The 9,268-nt window shown below is 36.2% G+C and overlaps 1 non-coding gene across 1 annotated transcript; it reads right to left on the reverse strand.

The window, feature by feature from the left end:
- Positions 1–691: 691 nt before the first annotated feature.
- LOC138823453 (U6 spliceosomal RNA) lies at positions 692–795 on the reverse strand. The gene has a single exon (XR_011370813.1). It is a non-coding gene; the product is annotated as a U6 spliceosomal RNA (small nuclear RNA).
- Between the last annotated feature and the right edge of the window lie 8,473 nt (positions 796–9,268).

The raw sequence follows: 9,268 nt of genomic DNA on the forward strand, positions 1-9,268 counted from the left end.
GCTATGGTAAATAATACTGCAATAAACATAGTTGTGCTGGTAGCTTTAGTGTGGCCTTGTTTGTGATCATTTGGGTGAATGCCCAAAAGTGGGATTGCTGGGTCATAGGGGAGCTTTATGTGTAGTCTTTTGAAGAACCTCCATACTGCTTTCCAAAGTGGTTGAACAAGTTTACACTCCCACCAACATTGCAGTAAGGTTCCCTTCTGTCCACATCCCCTCCAGCATCTGTTGTTATTAGAGTTCTTGATTATAGCCATTCTAACTAGGGTGAGGTGGTATCTCAATGTTGTTTTGATTTGCGTTTCTTTTATGGCTAGGGAGGTTGAGGATTTCTTCATGTGTCTATTGGCCATCCTTTCTTCTTCAGAGAAGTTTTTCTTTAAGTCTTTAGCCCACTTGTTTATTGGACAGTTGTTTTCTTGAAGATTTGTTGTTGGGAGATTTAATTTTTTGAGTTCCAGGTATATTTTAGATATGAGACCCTTGTCTGTTGTATGGCTAGTGAAGATCTCCCAATCTGTGGTCTTTCTATGGATCTTGCTAGCTATGTCCTTTGCCATGCAGAAGCTCTGCAATTTCATGCAATCCCATTTGTCCAACCTTTCTTTGATTTGTTGTGTTTCTGGGTCTCTATTAACAAAATTTCGGACTGTGCCAAGGAGATCTAGGGTTTCTCCTATTCTGTCCTAAAAATACGGCACGCTTCACGAATTTGCGTGTCATTCTTGCGCAGGGGCCATGTTAATCTCTGTATCATTCCAATTTTAGTATATGTGCTGCCGAAGTGAGCACAAATGTTACTTTTTCTATCACATAGAATTTTGCCTAATTCAAGGAAGAATTTAAGAGTTATGAAACTTCTGTCTCTCTTCCTTTTTCATTAGTATATATTAGTTGTCCAAAGAGGCTCTTTCCATTGTGATATTTTCATACATTCATATAATTATTTTGATCAAATTCACTCCATTATTCTTTTTTATCCTCCTCCCCTTTCATTTTAATAGGTTTTATTTTTGATATTTGAACATGTATATAAAGTTCTTCCATCATATTCTCCTCCCTTTTACATTGTTAACCTTCCACCCCTCCTATTGGTTCCCACTCCTCATTCATGCTCATATCATTTATTTATTTATTTTTAGTCTATATTTCTTATGTAAGAGAGAACACATCATATTTGTCTTTCTGAGTCTGCCTGATTTCACTTATCATAATGATCTCCAGTTTCATTCATTTTCCTTCAAATGAAAAATTACCTAGATAATATATGTATGTATATATAAAGAAAATATGTTATCTATATCTGCCACAAGTTCCTTGTAGGACTGTTACATAAATGAACATTTAAGTGTCTGTGCTATAAGCATTTCTTGCTATTTATATACATCAAAGGCATCTATTCAGACATTTCAGTTTCAAAGAAAATCACTGTCATTATGGGAAGCCAGAAGCTGCAAACTAGTGGCCTAAGTCTGAAGCAGCAATCTTCTCTTTGGCTAGCACAGTTTATTTTCTTCTAAGAGGGTGTGAGCCTTCTCAGGTAGGAAATGAACCCTCTATTTCACTACACAGCCCTTGACTTCTCAGAAAGCTATACTTCACCTCCCTGATACATGACAAGAGCTGAGGAGACCTTTCTTTTAAATGGAACCATGAGATGCTGGGATCAATGTGGTTTCTTGTGGGGCCCTTCATAAGAGCACTGCTGACTTGTCTGCAAAGCAATTTTTCCTTTTTGTTTATGAAATTATGTAGAAAAGGAATATTTTTTTCTATAATTCTTCTTGCACCAATAAGTAACTCAAAGAACATTCTCATTCTCCTTTGTGGCAGTCATGAAGCCTTTAATTGTTTAGAGTATAACCATGATGGTTGTCAAAAGAACAGCTGTGTGAAAATTAATCGCGATGCTTTTTGGGAAAAGCATACCAAACAATGAATTAAAAGAACCAAAGGAGGAAGGTAAATAATAGAAACTTTGATTTTATAATATAACTTTGATTTTGCTCATGTATGCAATTACAAGCAATAAGGCTTTCACTTTCTAACTAAATACATATAATTTTCAAATTAAAACCCAGGGACATGTGGATTAATGTTTTGCATGCTTAGTTAAACTCTTTAGGTAAGAACATGGTTCTAAAAATATTTTAAAGTAAGTTATGGAAATCAAAACTGGGCATGATGTTGCATACCTGTATTCCCAGCATTCCAGAAGCAGAGGAAGGAAAATTTTGAGTTTAAGCCCAGCCTGAGCTACATGGGGAGACTCTACCTCAAAAGCCAAGCAAACATGATATGTGTATGCATATGTATGTGCACATGTGTAGGCTTGTATATAGCTATATGTAAGGTGTGAAAATATACATTCTATGTAGCATTAATACCAACTAGAATGAAAGTAATAAACTGTAAAATCCCCTTGGTAAGCCTTTTCCTTGACTTGTAGACTTACAAAGATCTAGCTTCGCTTTCCCCTTTAGGTTATTACTTATTCTCAATTAAGATGTTGACGAAGTTGATGTGAAGGTTGGCAATGGGTAAGTCCATAAGGAGAGACCATGTATGTAAGAGGTTGTAAAAGCCACAGGCTTAAGAAATAAAGAAAAATCCTAAGACACATCAAAAGACTTCATTTAAACTAGCATGTGTCCTAAGGGCATACAGGTACAAGTCAAGGAAAACTTAAACAAATTAGATTATTTACAATAATCTAATTTAAAATAGGAAAGCATGGTCCCAAAATTGATGTTTACAGTAAAAAGAATAGCTTTTACAATAGAATTTTTCATTGTTGTACATATGGAAGAAAACATAATCTGGATATTTTCAACTCCACATATCTGAAATTATTGCCAATGAAAATTTTCTTTTCCCATCATCTGCATATAAATAAATGTTTATACTATTAGGAATAGTTTAAGCGTGTTTTAAAAAGTTAAATATTGTCCTTTCTAAAGTTCTCTCATTTTTCATCTCTTATTCTTAACAATGTTATATATGTATAGGCCCTCAGAGACCAACTCCAAGACTTAGCCTAAACTCACCAGTGTTTTTCCCCCTCCACTGCTACTACCTTCCAACAAGACACCAGAACCTCTCATCTAGAAACAGTGATGGCCACTCATCAAATCCCTCTGGCATTGTTGCCAATATAGATTTTTATAGTATAAAGCAGATCTTGTGAAGTTCTGTACTTAAAAGCTGTCAGTGGCCATTTGCCAGTTGGTCAGACCTACTCATGGTACTAAAAGAATCATAGTTTGAAATCAGCCTAGTCAGACAAATCTGAGGGACACTTATCTCCAAATGACCAGCCAAAATGAGGGACTGAGGGGGTAGTTAAGTAGTAAAGCAACAGCCCTGAATTAAAAAAAAGACTTCAGCTGATTACCTAATACTGGCACCAAAAAAGAGATGCAAATAAAACCATATTTTTTGTATATTCTTATATCATGGTAGTTCTTTCTGCTTTGAATTTCATCTTCTGAATGAATTTAAATGGTGACATATTTTGAGCTTGAAAATGATCATCATCAGTTTCATGAGATGAGTATCCATTTGAGCATTTTCAGAGTGATTATTGAAGAAAAGCAAGATTTCAGCTCTTACCCTGAATCTTGGATTTCCTGAACTTCTAAGGCATATATTTTCCCTATTCCTAATATTGATGCCTTGCCTGTATTCGCAGATTTATTTGCCCTGCTTTTAGCCTCTGTCTCCTGAAATGGACAAAGTTTCTTGAGGGCAGGCAAGCAACATCTCTAACTCTATATAACAATCCTCAGACACACACAGCATAGGTGACCCATCAACACTTCATTCATCTACTCATTCACTCAATCATGCCACAGATATTCATTGAATCCTACTGGTTTCTCATGTCTACTCCAGGTTACAAAGGTACAGTAAAAGAAAACAAAACCATCCAGCTCCCTCTCTTCACGCTGCTTCCGTTCTTGCAGGATAATGGGTGTTATAGAGGATTGGATTGATATGAAATGATCCATTGAGAGAGCTTCTGATGAAATCATTGAGAATCCATTGCTTTTGAGATTCAAGAAATAATCTAAGGAGAGGCGAAATACTTTTATTTCTTATAACTAAATCTCAGGGTTTCTTTTCTTTTCTTTTACACTTTAGAAATCAATTTTAGAGCCCTGACACCATATCTAAGCAGTGGGGAAGTGTTTCTCTTCTTTGGGGCCTTTTTTATTTATTTATAAATGCAGTGTGTTGTTAGTCTGCATTCCTGAGACTCATTGCCATGGAAATGAGTATTCATAGCCAATCAGCTCTCAATTGAAGTTTTAGAAATGTAAAGCACCATTATGTCTGATCCAAGAGAACAAGTTACTGAGAAAATGATGCTGGTCATACTGTTCTAACATAAACACCACAGATTAAAGTTTGACCAGAATAGAAATAAGGGAAAAGATGGAAAAAGAGGGGAAAGGACAGTGTGCTCACTCATTATCTGCTGGATTCTGTTAACTATGCCATGTGACAACAATTAAAAATTATCCCCTTCAATTCTCACCGCCTATTAGCACTTGCCATTTTACAGAGAATAAGTCTAATAACCTTCTTAAAGGCCTGCTGGAAAACATCAACCAGGTTTTCCATCTGACTTAAAAGGCCTTATTTCTTGAGTTACGGGTTTATGATACGGATAATTTTAAGATTTCAAGTCTTTAAACTCCTGGGTAAACCCATCAGGTTCCAGAAGAAAATAGGATAATCTCTGACTTTTGATTCATTTCTGGGACCCAATGCCAAGATCTAATCTACCAATTTGAGGTGAAAGATCTAGAAGGAACCCACAATGAAGGAACTGGGATTTGGAGAGTTCAGGGACTTGCTTGTGGCCAGAGGCAGAACTGTGACCCCTGGCTCTTCTAACATGTGTGGTTCCCTCAACCCTTACTGCAATTACTGCACTAGGAATCATTTCAAGCAGGCAAAGAGTAAGATTGGTGAAAATCTACCATTACCAACAACTGGCCAGAAGAGAATCAAATTAATTCTATGCAGCCATCAGATGCCTAATGAGAGCTGAGGCAATGGGCAACTGAATCAAAGATTCATACATTACAAGACTGTTAGTAACAATCTATTCGTAATATGGAGGATGTTTTTCATGAAGTGAACAACTTCTATTTCCCTACCATTTAACTAGAATTTCAACCAACTGCATGTATTGTCACAATTAGTGATGTCCCTCCAACAGGTATATCCATTAGTTGAGCATCTGAGTAGGTGAGGCTCTATGAATGTTGGTAGTTGGTGCTAAGGAATGTAGGATTTCATTTTTAAGAAAAAACAGAATCACCTCCTTTGAAGTCCTGGAAAGCTTGCAAATCCCTTACATAAAGACTTAACTAAAAATAGCAGCCATCTCATTGGTAGGTTGATAGAGCTGTCTCTTTGAAAAGTGAAGGTGGAAACCTATGAACTCCAAGCCATTACAACCTTGTGGCTCTCATGAACTATTCTCGGCTTATTATGCTAATTAAGATACATTCCAGTTTCCCCCTCTCTCTCTTCAAACTTAATTGTAATATATTTGTCTTCCAAAATGATAAGCAGCCATTGAATAGACATTTTCTTTCTTTTTAAAAATTATATTTATTTAGTATATGGCCAATATGCATTTTTTAATTTACTTTTTATTATCCTTATGTAGTTGAACAAAGGGGTTTCAATTCAACGTGTTGGTTTATGAGTATAATGCATCTTGATCCTTGTTACTCCTTTTACCATTCTCCCAGATCTCTCCCAACCCTGTCATCCCCTCAATCTACCTGGTTCCATGTTCACACATATACATTGAATATTACAACAGAATTCATTCCATTTTTCTCCTACCCCATCATCCATGCTAGACTCCTTCTCCCTTTGACCTCACTCTCCCTAACAATTATCTTCCAACTTCTTGGTGTTCATTTTGTTAAGCTGTAAGTTAGTTGTTAAAAGGAGTTATACCATTGGAATTTTCATATATACATATGCACACATATGTATGCTAATATGTTTGCATAAATATCATCCTATATATGTTTACATATATACTTACAGATACAGAATTCCTGAATAAAATATTTGCTGATCAAACCCAACAATGATAAAAAAGACATGCTTTTCCTCATGTCCATAAACAATTTCTTATCAGGAGATATCTCTTTATTTAACTTGGAAAACTACATAAAATTTCACTTTTGAAGTAACACTATAAAAGAAAAAAAAAACCCTAGAATGATTGTCAGTTACTCACAAACATGCTTAACTAATCCTTTGGTATTGGTGTTGTCCTCAATTTAGAAATGGCTAAGTGGAGAGAGATTAAAGCTGCCAAAGAAAAGATAAAGGATGCTGTCTAATGTCTGCAAGAATGAAAAGTATGGAAAATTGAAGCTGACATATAATACAGAAATACAAGTTGAGCCCATGGCTATCTGGTTGGACCCCTTTCCCTTCCATAATCTTCTATACCCTTGATGAAGAAGAAAACAGATTCGTGGTTGCCAAATAAGGTGTCAATTTTTTTTATTGGGAAAATACTGTACAGAGGGGTTACAATTACAATTATGAGCAAGGTAATGAGTACATTTCTTATCAAGCATTGTTGCCTCCTCCTTTGTTTCCCCTTCCCATCCCTTCACATCTCGCCGCCTCCCCCCCATGTCTTCCCTCCCCACCCCCCCCCCCCCCCAGTCAAAGTGCTAAAGTTCGTTTTTTGACATAACATCTTGTATATCTCATTGTTGCAATGGGCCCACCTGTATCCCTATTTAAACAATTAGTTTTCTTTTCCTCTTCCCAAATTATACCAACATCAAATACAGTGTAAACAGGGGTTATATTGTGGGGGAAGGACATAAAAAGCAACAAGGAAATATCTTATAAATATGTTAGAAACAATAGCAAGAAAGAAAAACCATTTGAGTCCTTATCTTGGGGTTCATTTCACCTAACATCAACTTATCTGACCGTTTCTGCTTGTCTCAGACATACACTAGTTATTGCAAATAAGGGAAACCATGGGACCTATGTTTCTTTGGGCTTGGCTTACTTCAATTAATATAATTTTTTCCAAGTCTTTCCATTTCCTAACAAATGGGGCAATGTCATTCTTTCTGATGGAGGCATAGAATTCCATTGTGTATATATACCACATTTTCTTGATCCATTCATCTACTGTGGCGCATCTGGGTTGGTTCCATATCTTAGCTATGGTAAATAATGCTGCAATAAACATAGTTGTGCTGGTAGCTTCAGTATGGTCTTGTTTGTGATCATTTGGGTGAATGCCCAAAAGTGGGATTGCTGGGTTATAGGGGGAGCTCTATGTGGAGTCTTTTGAGGAACCTCCAAACTACTGTATGTTTCATTTTGAACAGTGTCACCCTTCCCTAATTTTCTCCCACTCCCCCCGCAACAACTTTCCCCCTCTCATGATGTAGAATTCATTTCGAGCATAGAATCTAATATCGCTGTTAATTGGTTCACTTTTTGTCCCACAGTTTCTGTGATTCCCCTTCTCTTCCCCAAATTAGCTAAACTTATATATAAGACAAAGGATACAGAAATAAAAAACAGTGACAACAAGGAATAAATCAAAGGAGAAAAAAGAAATAGCTGCAAACAGTACAAAACCTCCTTTTTCTCTCTTATTTCTTGGAGTTCATTTTGATAAGCATCATTTTATATGGTCATATGCATATAGTTATTGAGCCACTCCTCTCCGAAGAATATCCTCCTTTATTCTCAGTGTGTGGATGCTTAGAGTACTGTTTAACTAACCATATCCAAGGGTAATTATTTCTCTTTTATTATCCATTAGATTGACTTGTATACTCATAGATACATTCTAGTTATTACAAATGAGGGAAAGTATGCATCTTATGTTTCTTTGGGTCTGCTTAAAACCTGAAAAAGGAAATAAAAGGAGATTTAAGGAATGGAAAAACCTCCCACACTCCTGGATTGGGAGGATTAACATCTTGAAAATGCAATACTGCCCACAGCTATCTACAAATTCAATGCAATATCCATCTAAAATCCCAACGTTCTTCAATAATACAGAAGAAATTATCTAAAAATTCATATGGAATAATAAAAGACCCTGAAGAGCAAAAACAATCCTTAGCAGGAGAACAGTGCTAGAGAAATGTCAATACCAAACTTCAAACTCTATTACAATGCCACAGATATAAAAACAAAACCCAAAACAAAACTGATACTGGCACATGAACAGGCCTGGAGACCAATGGAATAGAAGTAAAGACCCAGAAATGAACCCACAGACCTATAGCCACCTAATCTTTGATAAGGGAGCCAAAAACACAGTATGAAAGAAAGAGAGCCTCTTCAACTAAGAGTGATGGGAAAATTGGCTGTACATGTGCAGAAAACTAAGTTAGATCCTTATATATCTCTTTGCATCAGAACCAATTCCAAGTGGATCAAAGACTTCAATGTACGACCAGATACCCTGAAAATATTACAGGAACCAGGGAAAATATTAGAGCTCCTTGGCAGAGGTTGAAACTTCCTAATATCCAGGATAAATGGGATTGCAGTAAATGGCATAGTTTCTGCATGGCAAAGGAAATAGCAAGATAAATAGAAAGCCCTCAGGATGAGAGATCTTTACTAGTTATACATGAGACAAGGACCTCATATCTAAAGTATACGTACAGCTCAAAAACTTAACCCCCCAAAACAAATCCTCAAAAAACAACAACCCAATTAATAAGTAGGTGTCAATATTTTCTGTGAACCCCTCTGTTTCTTGTGGTAAAGAACTCTTATCAAAGTGGAAGCCACAACTTCATGTCATACTTAAAATTCAGACCTTCATGATGGAGCTTTCTATTGAATAGCTCACTGAAAGCATCCAGATTGCCCAAATTTATGACCTTCCTATGCTATTGATTTATGCAAATAACTTTAATCATCATCGTGTCATCTTATTTTCCTCACTTTTCCTATAGATCAGCAAAATAGATTTTGTTAAACTTCAGGATTGCAGGTACCAAGTCTGTGAACTCTTCTAGTTTCTCAAGGAAAACTAGTAAAAAAAAATTACAAATAAACTATTTTCTCATAAACTGCTTTCAAGTATTCAGTTAAAACACAACAAAAATTTGAAAACACTCAAGACTTATCTTACATCTTCTGGGAATGTTGAATATCTAGGGCCCGCTTTGACATGCCCACTGTGTTCAGCTCAACTTTTTACCACTTTCAATCTCTCAAGCAC

Source organism: Dipodomys merriami, unplaced genomic scaffold (genome assembly GCF_024711535.1).
Source record: "Dipodomys merriami isolate MVZ:Mamm:240054 unplaced genomic scaffold, mDipMer1.0.p SCAF_12, whole genome shotgun sequence".
NCBI lineage: Eukaryota > Metazoa > Chordata > Mammalia > Rodentia > Heteromyidae > Dipodomys > Dipodomys merriami.